We start from the raw sequence: 15,040 nt of genomic DNA on the forward strand, positions 1-15,040 counted from the left end.
GGAATATCATCCAGAAACATCATCCAATGTAAATCCTGTATAAACCCTGCAATCCTATTCAAGCTATGGCTGTTGAGAGAGAAGTCCTCCAAGATTTAACAATGAATAATTAACAATAGCACTCCAGTCAAGAATTTACAAGATCAACTGGCAAATTTTCCAAGAAAGTGATTTACATCATAAAGACAATCCTTTTAGAATTGCCCATTTGTTTTTCCTGATTATTGTCAAGTGCCACAACAACGAGAAACCATGAACCAGAGTGTGTAAGAGTGCAACAGAGTAGCTAAAGTAGAAAAGAGCAGCACAAACTGAGCCCTGTGGGAAAACAACATCATATAAATATACAAACACTGTCTGTAGACAAAAACCAGAACTAGATTCACTGTAATAACCTCCCGAGGCCACAAACAAAACCAGCCGGAAACTGACTCAGGGTCCTGAACTGTCACATCTCTCATCCTTGCACACTTTCAGACTTATTATCGCATGAAATTTAGGCCGCAGCCAAAAGGCGCAGAGAAACAAAGAGGCGATTAACAAGCGCATCCTTGCGTAATTCCAAGCACTTCTATTACTAATTCTTGTCTTGAGAGCCGGTGGAAAAAACTACAAAGATTTTAGTCACCATGCTAGCTACAGAGTGTCACCATGCTAGCTACCGAGAGTCACCCTGCTAGCTACAGAGTGTTACCATGCTAGCTACCAAGTCACCATGTTAGCTACAGAGTGTCACCATGCTAGCTACCAAGGGTCACCATGCTAGCTACCAAGTGTCACCATGCTAGCTACAGAGGGTCACCATGCTAGCTACAGAGGGTCACCATGCTAGCTACGGTGTCACTGTGCTGGCTACCGAGTGTCACCGTGCTAGCTACCGAGTGTCACCGTGCTAGCTACCGAGGGTCACCATGCTAGTTACCGAGGGTCACCATGCTAGCTACCGAGGGTGGAATCTGGCAGGCAAGAAAACATCTCTGCTGATTTTAGAGTTCTGTCTGTCTGGAGTACAAACAGATGGTGAGCCAGAGGCAGTTGGTGGGAATTTCAGCAATGCTGCAAACAGGCTACATTCAGGGATTTAAAGACTTACAAAATTTGTCAACTCTTTCATTTTTGGGCTGAGCAGACTGACTGGGGGGGAGGTTGAGAGTATCCTTTGCTGAGAATGGAGTCCACAACAACAAAAAAACGAACTGATTAACCATATTGGGAAACAATTCTTGGGAGATCAACCTTGATTATTGCAATATGGTTCTGGAATGACAGCAATAAATTGGCTTACATCGCTGGCTTTGGTTGAAAGTCGGAACAATCTCCCTCTGAGCCAATATGAAATCTATTAATAAAATCAAATAAAACATATCTGCCCGATTTACAATAATACGAAGTACATTGTAACTTCAGGGCTATGTTGGATTATGAGAGCTGTGTGCTTGTTGTTCAGTACTGTTTTGAGAACCTTTCTGTGCCAAAAGCTGATTAGATTCCAGTTTAAAATCATCAGGACTGTTCTCTCTGGGCCCCATCTGTACAGGCTGTTCCATCTGTTTTTTTCTGCTTGGATTTGCCAGCCTACTTATTGTTTGGTTGTGTTTTTTTATAGATTTCTCGCTAGTCTGTCACAACTGAAAATCTATGCCTTTTTTCCATATCTGTTTCCCTTTCATCTGCCATAATCCTCTCTCCCCGCCCTAATTAGACTGTTTCTTCACCATGGGATGAGAGAGAAAGAGAGAAAGAGGGAAAAGAGAGAAAGAGATTAGTAATGTTCCTTTTTTTAGCCTGTTTCTTTACTTCTTTACTTCTTTGCTAGAAGTTAAAGTGATAAATACACTTGTTTTGTGTCGATATAAAGTTCAACAATGAGGAACAGGATTTCAATAAATGTTGATGCATTATTTAGAGGTTGCCTAACAGATTATGTCGTCAAATGTATTAAAAGATGAAATATGAACCAGATAACTCTTATCATAACAAATTATTTTCATATATTTATTTCGTTTAGGATGCATATACTGATCCCATTCATTAAATCCGAAATTATCTTTCAAAACACATTCAAATATTTGATGAGGCTTCAACAGTTTCTTGAAGGCTGGTCAATAATAAAGAACAACGGTAAAAATTCTTCTTTTTTTTCCCGCAAGTGAATTGATTTTCTAATTGAATCAATTTCCAGCATCTTCTCCTTAGATCCATCCCTTCTGACAAAGTGCCCTGCTTCAATAGGGGCTCGACCATGCTCCCTCCAAATGACGGGAGAGTGGGAAGTAGGGGGTCTGATGGCTGAGCGGTTAGGGCTATTAATCAGAAGGTTGTCGGTTCGATTCCCAGCAGTGCGAAATGACATTGTGTCCTTGGGCAAGACAATTCCCTCTACTTGCCTCAGGGGGAATGTCCCTGTACTTACTGTAAGTCACTCTGGATAAGAGTGTCTGCTAAATGATTAAATGTAAGTAAGACTAGAAATCATCGACCATCTGATTATCCTGCAACGCCTGCAGGTATTCTCCCATACCTGTGTGCCTTCTCCCTCAGAATTCTTTCTGCAACTTCCATGAAAACACAGCCTAACAACAGACATCTCAATCACCTGTTAGCGAGAACTGCCAGATAATGTACCAAACCCCTTTCTTTGAGGAGGAGAGAAGAGGGAGAGAAGAGTTTATTTGGATGTCAGCCCAAGCCTGGCTCTACTAAAGAAAGGAAGAGGTGAGAGCAAGCTAGGGAGCTTGCGGGAGAGGGTGAAAATGGTGATGGAGAAGGAATGGAGTGAAGGAGGGGGGAGGAGTGAGGGGGAGGAGAGGGGGGAAGGGGTGTAGCTAGAGAGATCCGAGGGGGTGGGTGTTTGAGAGAGTTTCTGATCCTCTCAGAGCTGTGTGAGGAGCTAGCTGGGAAGGGGAAGTGACGGCCGGGGAGATGCAGCAAGACTGAAAATTCCTCTTTTTCCTGACTTTGCGAGAGCCAGTTAGTTTCTCGTTCTGTGAACGCACTGCCAAAAAACCTTCTCTCGCTGTCCTAGATCCATCTCTTCGTCTTTAAGTAAGAAGGATCTCTGCTTGGTCAGAGAAGTGGACGAGGAATTAAGATTTATTTACTGTTTTTTTTCCCCCTTGCTGAACATGGGTAAGGCAAGGTGGAAAGAAATGACCAAACTACAGACAGGTTGGAGCTAGACAGAGCCTTGCCTTTCACAACTATTTAATCTCGGCCGGCACCCGCTTAATCTTGAATTACCTTTAGAAATGTTCCAGCCGCTCTACATCTGAAAAGACACTTGATAATCCTTCATCTGTCAATCACCCACACAGGCGTTCTCGGGTCTGCTCTCCTCTCCCTTCTCTAACTACATGTTGCACAACATGTGCGCATCCACCTACACATTCCCTCTTAATAGGCTACTTATTATTGAAATGCGACACTGCCTCCAGATCTGCACAGCCTCGGCATCCATGGGCAGGAGGCCCGAGAACATGAGGTGTTTACGTGCTAATTCGATTTTGACACTGCGAGATTCACAGCAAGCTATTAAACCAAAATGAATGCAATGTATTTTTATTGTGCTTCACTTTACCCAGACTAGACAAACTGACCAATAACCACCACTAAGTAAATACTAATAAGGTCTCCTGACAATTTATCCTAATCCCCCATCTGTGTGTGTTAGTACCCCCTCCTCCCGCCCCACTGAGAGATGACTGGTTGCCTAGGGACACTCCATAGGTAGATGAACCAGAAATAATACACAGACGACAGAACATTCACAGGAGGTCCACTGACAATGATAATTGTGGTCAGGATGATCACACACACACACACACACCGAGAGAAGGCATCTGTTGTCATTTTAACCCGGAACACCGGCACCAGCGAGTCCAAAACTCCTTAGAAGACCAACACTCAATCACAAGTGTCCGCAGTCGTGTCTGACCAACCACACAGAACAACACCTCCAGTACACCCTGCAGGGCCATGGAACACCGATTCATAGAACAACCATACCTTCACATACACTACTGGTGTATGACAGGAAATGGCGCTAACTGATCAATCTATACATTTTAAATATCTACATTTGGCGAACATGCAATCTCATAATCGACCAGGTGAGGCTACTAAACATTTGACATAATAAGTATAGAAAGGAATTTAAAGAAGCCACTGCCTATAATTATAATGCCAGTTGACAGGTACCAAACAATCGGTGATTCCATTATCTGATCGTTTCTTTCCTGTTTCAATATTGAAGCAGCGGTGCTGTTTAATTGCTGTGTGACTGACAACAACGTAGGATAAACTTTAGACAAACATGTATGGACGATATTTTTCAAAACGGCTGTCAAGTCAAAACAAAAAATACGATGACAAATACCGTCATTTGTTGTCAAACATGTACAGCATAAAGATTTGTTTCTGGAAAGGGACATTCTCGCCTTGCTAGCTACAAACTTCTCATGCTGCTCCTCAAGGTATCCGAATCTGTGCACAGGCATCCAAAACGCGTGCTCGTCGAGCTAGATAGTTAGAGATGGCAGGAGCCAAGATATGAGGTGCAATCACAGGAAGAAACTACTAAGCTAGATAAGGAGTAATGACTAGGTAAAGGAAATGCAACAGTGTCACAACATGGTTTGCTGGCTAACTAGCTCGTGGCTAGATAGACAGCTTGATTTTCCATCTGGTTGGATTCAGAAAATCGGACAGATCGCGCGCTCACAGGCAAACTAGCTAGCTAGCTACAAGCTACAGTAATTCCAAAATGCGATAATCAGGTTACAATCTGTACAGACAGGCACGTCCTCAACTTTATCTATCTGAGAACATTTAAGAACGTTGCTTATTTCATTCAAGTGACTTCTCCGTTAGAATAAATCCACATACTTCACAATAAAGGTTTACCCGTTTCATTCTCACACAAAGTTGGGTGATCTTACCGAGATAGTCACTTAGCTGTGCATGCATGACAAGCAGGACAATTCTAACCTAAACTTCCGTGAAAGCTCACCTTTTGGCACCTTTCAGACGTTTTTGGTAGATGAGTGAAAACGCAACGAGATCCCAGACAGCGAGATGCTAAAACACTGTCACGTTTTTTAAACAATTCAAGGCTGACTCTTGGAAATTCTCTCACAAAACCTCCAAATAGTCTCCCTTTCGCCGTTAACTCCAGCGTCCGCTTCGCGATTGTTCAACTACTAAGTTCATTCAAAGTTACAGCCAGTCGCTCCGCCTTGCTTCGCAGCTGCTGGGTGGATGAGATGAGGTCACTGCAATGCAACCCTCCGCGGCTCCCCTATCGCGATGAGCAGGATAGAATGGAACCCGATTGTAAAAGGATGGGAAACCGTTGCTCTGACAACTGCTTCAGATAAACCACTACGCAGCAAGGAATATGCGTGCAACTGGTGTTGGTGCAATTACTGCACTGTTTACAAAGAAAGAAATCGTCAATTCTTGGTTATATTAACCACTCTGCTGTCTTTCACACATCTTGTCTTCTGATCACAATCATTGTAGTATTTTCATTAAGCAGAGAGAGCACATATGGAAGTGCTGTATAGATGAATAATGCAGACTTTAAGGTTACTGTATTCATACATTGTAATTCAACAGATATATAGATGTATACACCAGAGTTATGAGTAAATAAAAAAATTAAAATTCACAAGACCGAATGTAAGAGAGATGGAATTTTACATCATAGGCTCTCTGTCTCTCTCTCTCTATCTGTCTCTCTCTCTCACTACACCCCTCCCTCTCTCTTCTTACCCTTGTCTATCTATCTCCCTCCCTCTCTTGCAGATATTCTCTCTCAGTCTCTGACTCACTCTCTATTTCCTTCTCCTTTATTCTCTTTCTTTCCTCCCCCTCCGTATCCATTTTCCAAGTCTTATCAGTCCTGACTGAAAAGACAGGCATATACATTATCCATATAGCTCTGTACTTCCCTCTGCTGTTACCATTATTCCAGAATGTCAAGCGAGATTACATAATAATCTAATAAAGACAATTGGAGACAGATTACCCTCATTAAGAGCAGTATACTTCAGAATCACTGTGCATATTTCCAACGCCCACTCCAAACTATCAAGGGGCATGTTTGTGTGGGTGTTTTTTATTGTTCTTTGGAAACACCATCTCTCCAGGATTATGATAAATAATTGGTTTAGCCTTGCTGGGTATAGGTGTGAGGATTAAAGTATTAAAGGTCCATCTCAAAGACCTGCTGCAGTGTATCCTTGTTTGTTTGGCAGGAAATTGTCACTTTTTCAGTCTGGTGTATCTAAATAGATGACAGGAAGAAGAACTCTCCACAAAGTGATTTCATTTTCTTTCGGTATTATGAGATTTTAAAGTACAGAGTTACTTTCTATGTTTTACCATTCTCTAATCCTGCACAAATACCCCCCCCCCCCCCCTCCTTCCCCCCAAAACCACCATCTCCCAAATACATTAATGGTTTATTAAAACAATCCAGAGGTAAAAACCATTCTTGGACCATAATCCCTTTCTCATTGCCTGCTAATCCATCACCACTTCTGGGAAAAAGTTTGTATAGCACAATCACTTTGTAGCCAATGCACAACGTGACAAACAGGTCCAACTTGGACAGCTTTTACATATGTTAATACAATGGAGCCAACAAGTCTAAAGTAATAGAAGAGATAGCAAGAAAGTTGTGTTTCAGTTTGAACTGTGATATTGACCACGTTCACCAAAGAGTGATCTCATGCAGTGGCATTCCTGGTCAAGGTCGCCCCTCAATGCAGAGGAATGAGAATAATGGACTCCATTCACATAGTTCCACAAGAGCAACGCTCCTACACTAATAGAGATTGACATGAATAAAGGACACAAGTTGCTTTCACATACACAAGGTCTTTGTTTCCCACACTGAGGGGCGTAATGCATACAGTGTGTTCTGAAAATAGACTACATCAGATGCACTTGTTCGAGCTTTGTGTTTTGCATGCAGTACAATCAGAGAGGTTTGAGCGGGATATTTCATTCTGTTGACGAAGACAGAACCAGTTGATGATTATTCTGTTGGTTCAGTTGCCCCATTTGAAATTAGACGCAGCTTGATTTGGTGTCTCAATGAGTCCATTGACCACATGCACATGTCCTAGTTAATCATATATAGTAGAAAATCTGACAAAAAGAAGAGCAGAACTCTGATATCTTTATACTGAATACTCATGGAACCTGGGAAACCAAACATTGTTTTAAATGTTTACATTTTACAGAAGTATTAGGATTTCACTCGTAAACATGTTCAAAGGAAAATAAACGCCACAACACAGTTGTCAGATTTTTTAAATAGTAATTCATCTGTAACTCAATTAACTAACTACAATGACATGGCTATTCCTGAGGAAGTTCACATTGTTGGACATTGTTAGAAAGCCCACATAGGGCAGTATGACTGCAAAGTTTCCAATGTCCAAAACAGTGAGTTGTCAGGGTCTCAGGAGGATGTATACAATATGAAGACAGGCCTCCCTCTTCACATGTTCAGAAGTAAATCATTACTGTAACTTGAGGCACATCATTGGGTCTGACTCAGTTAGCTTGCAGCAATTGGAGGTAAATAAACAAACCTTAAACAATCACCTTTATTTAAACATGCTTTATACTTATACCCAAGAACCTAAACTTTTGCTGCCAGGATAGATGTTGAAAAGAGACGTCAAAGAAGAATGTATGTCATAAATGATTTACTATCTGTGTGTCTGTGCGTGTATCTGTACGGTGTGTGTGTGCGTGTGTGTGTGTGTGTGAATTGTATGGGTGTATCTGTCAATGGGTTAGCAGCCACGTCATGACTGTATTGCATACAAGTTATGCAATGGAAGGACTATGATTAGGTTAGATGATTGTTTTTGCACCTGAAGTCCCTAAGTTCAATGACTAATTTCATTATCGTGATCTTACACAACTTCAGGTCCATTGTCTTAAGCAGGGAGACAGAGAGAGAGAGAGAGAGAGAGAGAGAGAGAGAGAGAGAGAGAGAGAGAGAGAGAGAGAGAGAGAGGGGAAGAAGAAGAGAGAAAGATTAATGAACCAATTCCTATCATTTCAGCATTTCTTTTTATCCACATCTTGGTAAAAAATCCAAACAAATCATAGCTCAGAGCTCTTAAGGACTTATTTAGCTCTTAGGATCCAGTTTGCGGAATGGAACAGAACTCAGTCCCCTCTCATGTGAGGAGTTACACCGGAGGAAGGGGGAAGTCTTTAACTTGTACTCGCGGGATGATCTTTTCAGAAGGAGACGATGACTACAGATAGGAGAGAGGACAACAGCTAGGAGAGAGGAGACCAGCTAGGAGAGAGAACAGACAGGAGAGAGGAGAACAGTGAGGAGAGAGAACAGACAGGAGAGAGAACAGACAGGAGAGAGAACAGACAGGAGAGAGAACACCTAGGAGAGAGAACAGACAGAAGAGAGGAGAACAGCTAGGAAAGAGAACAGACAGGAGAGAGAACAGAAAGGAGAGAGGAGAACAGCTAGGAGAGAGAACCGACAGGAGAGAGAACAAAAAGGAGAGAGGAGAACAGCTAGGAGAGAGAACAGACAGGAGAGAGAACAGACAGGAGAGAGAACAGAAAGGAGAGAGGAGAACAGCTAGGAGAGAGAACAGACAGGAGAGAGAACAGAAAGGAGAGAGGAGAACAGCTAGGAGAGAGAACAGACAGGAGAGAGAACAGACAGGAGAGAGAACAGACAGGAGAGAGAACCGACAGGAGAGAGGAGAACAGCTAGGAGAGAGAACAGACAGGAGAGAGAACAGCTAGGAGAGAGGAGAACAGCTAGGAGAGAGAACAGACAGGAGAGAGGAGAACAGCGAGGAGAGAGAACAGACAGGAGAGAGAACAGACAGGAGAGAGAACAGACAGGAGAGAGGAGAACAGCTAGGAAAGAGAACAGACAGGAGAGAGAACAGAACGGAGAGAGGAGAACAGCTAGGAGAGAGAACAGACAGGAGAGAGAACAGAAAGGAGAGAGGAGAACAGCTGGGAGAGAGAACCGACAGGAGAGAGGAGAACAGCTAGGAGAGAGAACAGACAGGAGAGAGAACAGCTAGGAGAGAGAACAGACAAGAGAGAGAACAGCTAGGAGAGAGAACAGACAGGAGAGAGAACAGCTAGGAGAGAGAACAGCTAGGAGAGAGAACAGACAGGAGAGAGAACAGCTGGGAGAGAGAACAGACAGGAGAGAGGAGAACAGCTGGGAGAGAGAACAGCTAGGAGAGAGAACAGCTAGGAGAGAGAACAGACAGGAGAGAGAACAGCTAGGAGAGAGAACCGACAGGAGAGAGGAGAACAACTAGGAGAGAGAACAGACAGGAGAGAGAACGGAAAGGAGAGAGGAGAACAGCTAGGAGAGAGAACAGACAGGAGAGAGAACAGAAAGGAGAGAGGAGAACAGCTAGGAGAGAGAACAGACAGGAGAGAGAACAGACAGGAGAGAGAACAGAAAGGAGAAAGGAGAACAGCTAGGAGAGAGAACAGACAGGAGAGAGAACAGAAAGGAGAGAGGAGAACAGCTAGGAGAGAGAACAGACAGGAGAGAGAACAGACAGGAGAGAGAACAGACAGGAGAAAGAACAGCTAGGAGAGAGAACCGACAGGAGAGAGGAGAACAGCTAGGAGAGAGAACAGACAGGAGAGAGAACAGCTAGGAGAGAGGAGAACAGCTAGGAGAGAAAACAGACAGGAGAGAGGAGAACAGCGAGGAGAGAGAACAGACAGGAGAGAGAACAGACAGGAGAGAGAACAGACAGGAGAGAGAACAGATAGGAGAGAGAACACCTAGGAGAGAGAACAGACAGAAGAGAGGAGAACAGCTAGGAAAGAGAACAGACAGGAGAGAGAACAGAAAGGAGAGAGGAGAACAGCTAGGAGAGAGAACAGACAGGAGAGAGAACAGAAAGGAGAGAGGAGAACAGCTGGGAGAAAGAACCGACAGGAGAGAGGAGAACAGCTAGGAGAGAGAACAGACAGGAGAGAGAACACCTAGGAGAGAGAACAGACAGAAGAGAGGAGAACAGCTAGGAAAGAGAACAGACAGGAGAGAGAACAGAAAGGAGAGAGGAGAACAGCTAGGAGAGAGAACAGACAGGAGAGAGAACAGAAAGGAGAGAGGAGAACAGCTAGGAGAGAGAACAGACAGGAGAGAGAACAGACAGGAGAGAGAACAGAAAGGAGAGAGGAGAACAGCTAGGAGAGAGAACAGACAGGAGAGAGAACAGAAAGGAGAGAGGAGAACAGCTAGGAGAGAGAACAGACAGGAGAGAGAACAGACAGGAGAGAGAACAGACAGGAGAGAGAACAGACAGGAGAAAGAACAGCTAGGAGAGAGAACCGACAGGAGAGAGGAGAACAGCTAGGAGAGAGAACAGACAGGAGAGAGAACAGCTAGGAGAGAGGAGAACAGCTAGGAGAGAGAACAGACAGGAGAGAGGAGAACAGCGAGGAGAGAGAACAGACAGGAGAGAGAACAGACAGGAGAGAGAACAGACAGGAGAGAGGAGAACAGCTAGGAAAGAGAACAGACAGGAGAGAGAACAGAACGGAGAGAAGAGAACAGCTAGGAGAGAGAACAGACAGGAGAGAGAACAGAAAGGAGAGAGGAGAACAGCTGGGAGAGAGAACCGACAGGAGAGAGGAGAACAGCTAGGAGAGAGAACAGACAGGAGAGAGAACAGCTAGGAGAGAGAACAGACAAGAGAGAGAACAGCTAGGAGAGAGAACAGACAGGAGAGAGAACAGCTAGGAGAGAGAACAGCTAGGAGAGAGAACAGACAGGAGAGAGAACAGCTGGGAGAGAGAACAGACAGGAGAGAGGAGAACAGCTGGGAGAGAGAACAGCTAGGAGATAGAACAGCTAGGAGAGAGAACAGACAGGAGAGAGAACAGCTAGGAGAGAGAACCGACAGGAGAGAGGAGAACAACTAGGAGAGAGAACAGACAGGAGAGAGAACAGAAAGGAGAGAGGAGAACAGCTAGGAGAGAGAACAGACAGGAGAGAGAACAGAAAGGAGAGAGGAGAACAGCTAGGAGAGAGAACAGACAGGAGAGAGAACAGACAGGAGAGAGAACAGAAAGGAGAAAGGAGAACAGCTACGAGAGAGAACAGACAGGAGAGAGAACAGAAAGGAGAGAGGAGAACAGCTAGGAGAGAGAACAGACAGGAGAGAGAACAGACAGGAGAGAGAACAGACAGGAGAGAGAACAGATAGGAGAGAGAACACCTAGGAGAGAGAACAGACAGAAGAGAGGAGAACAGCTAGGAACGAGAACAGACAGGAGAGAGAACAGAAAGGAGAGAGGAGTACAGCTAGGAGAGAGAACAGACAGGAGAGAGAACAGAAAGGAGAGAGGAGAACAGCTGGGAGAAAGAACCGACAGGAGAGAGGAGAACAGCTAGGAGAGAGAACAGACAGGAGAGAGAACACCTAGGAGAGAGAACAGACAGAAGAGAGGAGAACAGCTAGGAAAGAGAACAGACAGGAGAGAGAACAGAAAGGAGAGAGGAGAACAGCTAGGAGAGAGAACAGACAGGAGAGAGAACAGAAAGGAGAGAGGAGAACAGCTAGGAGAGAGAACAGACAGGAGAGAGAACAGACAGGAGAGAGAACAGAAAGGAGAGAGGAGAACAGCTAGGAGAGAGAACAGACAGGAGAGAGAACCGACAGGAGAGAGGAGAACAGCTAGGAGAGAGAACAGACAGGAGAGAGAACAGAAAGGAGAGAGGAGAACAGCTGGGAGAGAGAACCGACAGGAGAGAGGAGAACAGCTAGGAGAGAGAACAGACAGGAGAGAGAACAGCTAGGAGAGAGAACAGACAAGAGAGAGAACAGCTAGGAGAGAGAACAGACAGGAGAGAGAACAGCTAGGAGAGAGAACAGCTAGGAGAGAGAACAGACAGGAGAGAGAACAGCTAGGAGAGAGAACCGACAGGAGAGAGGAGAACAACTAGGAGAGAGAACAGCTAGGAGAGAGAACAGACAGGAGAGAGGAGAACAGCTAGGAGAGAGAACAGACAGGAGAGAGGAGAAAGCACGCAGACGCTTCCTGCTCTGCTTGGCATTCCGCAGTGCACACCTCCCTGAGCTCTGAGGAGCTGGAGCGGGGGTGACTCACGCTGGTGTGAAAGCACAGCGGAGAGGTGGGAGGATGACATCACAGCACTCTGTGCCTTGAAGACCCCCCCCACCCCATCCCAAACCCCCACCCCGACCCCCAGCACAAACGCAGACATACTTGCAGTATGTACACCTGCCCACGCTAACCAACCCCATTCGTACGCTCGCAAATTCAGATCTTCTCCATCAACCCCCACCACATTTCCCCAAATACTGCATAAAAAGTATTTTTCTGTCTATCCTAAGGAGACGTTTCAGTTGTTTTTGTTTTTCCATCTGTCACCAAGCAAACAAGAGGAGAGAGTAGATGGATTGGCCAATGGTTGGGTAGGAGATGGCCACGGTTTGATGGGATTTCAGGGATGGGGGCTCAAAGGAGGGATAGAGGGAAGGCGTCAAGCAGAGACCTGTGTGTGTTTGTGTGTGTGCGTGTGTTTGTGTGTGTGTGTGTGACACAGCCGCCCCTACCTGCACAGCTTGGGCCGATCTCCAGGACCTGGGGTGCCAGGATGGCAGAGAGGGGCAAACAGAGTACGAGTCACTGCCAACCCCTCAACATGCACACACATACATTTTTGAATGTTTCTAATTGGATTGAACAAATGTTAGGTCATCATGTTTTATGAAGAGGTCTGCCCTTAAACCATTTATCAGTTAACAACAATTAAAGAAAATGAATACTTTATTATTTCTATACTGTTTAAAATATTTTGAATATAATAAACAATGTTTGATCTATACCTTGCAATATTAAGCTCATGAGCACATAACCTTTGGTTATGTCCAGGAGAGAAAAAAGCCTATCTATTTATTATGTTTCTTGTATCATTGATAAATTGATATTATTCTGTTTTAATTATGCCTGCATAGCTATAAGTTGGGTCTTTGTAAGGTGTGACTATGAAAGGCCTGGGTCACTAAAGCAAGTCAGAGGTCACAATATTGCTGAAGTGTATAATGCAACTTTGAATGAGGGAAAGAAAAGGAACGACAAGGCCATTGCTGGGAGCCCTATCAAAAGACCCAAACAAAAGCTATTTAGCATGCAGTGTCCTTTTCAGTGCCTGCAAAGGATATGTTAATCATATTGTATCTTCCCATATCGTGATACCATATACTCTGTTGATTTCCTGTGTTCAGGGCCAGTCTTCTGTGATACTCAACTTGAGTGTAACAGACACCTGCACCACACATATATGTAATAATTGCTTTGATCTTGTCTTAACCTTGTCTCGACTAGATCCCAATTCCTTTCAATGACTTGGCACTTTCAGAGCAATTGGGTAAAAGAGACGCTTCTTCATATACAAGTGCTGTATGGAGTTGTGTGGGGTTTCTTCCAAAAAAAGTAACCTTTCACACAATCTATCATCTGGTAATTCTACATAAACTTAAGATCTGAATCTTTGGGTTAAGTTACAGTTGTACTCATTGATTATTTTGAATGAGTGCAAAAATCCTCCTCTTGGTATTATCAGATTGTGGTGTTCCATTCCAGCTTGGCAGGGCTCTGACAGCAACACAGGAAACTTGGTTGTTTTGGAACATGCAGGCTGGAGGGTGCTTGATTACAGCTTCTGGAGAGGGAGTAAGGCCAGGAGTGGGTGGAGTATCACGGAAGCTTCTCTACCTCAAATAGTTGTAATACTTACCTCAAATAGTTGTGGATAATTACCAACATCTCTGTATCTCTCACTATCCATTTGTCTCTCTCTCTCCCTCTTTCTCTTTTTATACAGTACATCTCTATTTCTGTCTCTCTATCTCTCTGTCTGTCTCTCTCCTTCTCTCTCTGGTTCTCTCGCACCTGCCTTAGCTCCCTTCCTCAAGGTGCTGTCAGCAGTGGGCCTAATGAGGCGTAGTTGTGGTTGTAGATGGTTCATGAGGGGCTTTAAAATGATGGGTGCTCATCACAGTAGAGTCACACAGTTCTGCCACGTTGATATGGCCACAGCCAGGGCATGACTCACTGTCACTAAGCTGTGGGCTGTGTGTGTGTGTGTCCTTCGGCACTGATATAGATACAGAATTGTCATTTCTGTCACCTAGACATCACGGCTACAGCTCTGACACATCTACATGCATATTCATCACCCTTCCGACTGTTCTGATGGCGCACATGCAAAGACGCCAAAATCAACATCAGAATTCTCCTTGCGTAATATGTAAATGAACCATGTTACTGAACACAGAGTAAGAATAAGTAGGAATATTAAGGAGGACCACCTTATAATACAGTGATCTACAGCTGTTAAGGAAGTTCAGTTCAGCAGAGTGCTGTGTACAGGACAGATGAGGCTTTCATGACAGTCCAACACTGCCATCTAGAGGGGAGGCAAACCACACAGGTGACGCACACAACCATTTATCTACAAGGGTTTATTCAACATCTGACATTTTCTGAAATAATTACAATGTTTCACATAATATATTTCCACTAATTCAATGTTGGTAGTCTAAAAGAGATGAAATACCCAATTACCAAACAACACAGAGATACAGTTTGTATCTAGAGCATAGTCCAGTGTATCATTCAACATACCATGATCACTTCCACACAAACAGTTGAGTAGGATTAGTAACATTGAATCAGTTGCAATAGATGAAGCCAAGTTAGTCCTATTAATCCATATAGGTTCCCAACAGGCAACTCTGGTCAAACGCGATAACTGTATAATGATATATTGAATGTTAACTTCATTGAAGTTGCATAAAAAGAAATGCATGAGAATTAATTCTGGACGCATGAAAATATTTAGCTGGTTCTGTCAACTTACATGAAGAGCAAATTATTTCTGGAATGAAATTTCCTCCAAATCCTTAAGTAAACAGTGGGTATATAATGGAATAAAGATAATCTACCAAATCACAATGGAAATATTTTA

The 15,040-nt window shown here is 43.9% G+C and overlaps 1 protein-coding gene across 1 annotated transcript in view; it reads right to left on the reverse strand.

The window, feature by feature from the left end:
- Positions 1-5,218, reverse strand: part of sipa1l1 (signal-induced proliferation-associated 1 like 1) — a 50,233-nt gene extending 45,015 nt beyond the window's left edge. Inside the window, exon 1 of the mRNA XM_047022137.1 lies at positions 5,009-5,218. The gene's annotated coding sequence lies outside the window, so the exon portion shown is untranslated. The remainder of the gene's footprint in view (positions 1-5,008) is intronic.
- Between the last annotated feature and the right edge of the window lie 9,822 nt (positions 5,219-15,040).

This window comes from Hypomesus transpacificus, chromosome 6 (genome assembly GCF_021917145.1).
Source record: "Hypomesus transpacificus isolate Combined female chromosome 6, fHypTra1, whole genome shotgun sequence".
Classification (NCBI taxonomy): domain Eukaryota; kingdom Metazoa; phylum Chordata; class Actinopteri; order Osmeriformes; family Osmeridae; genus Hypomesus; species Hypomesus transpacificus.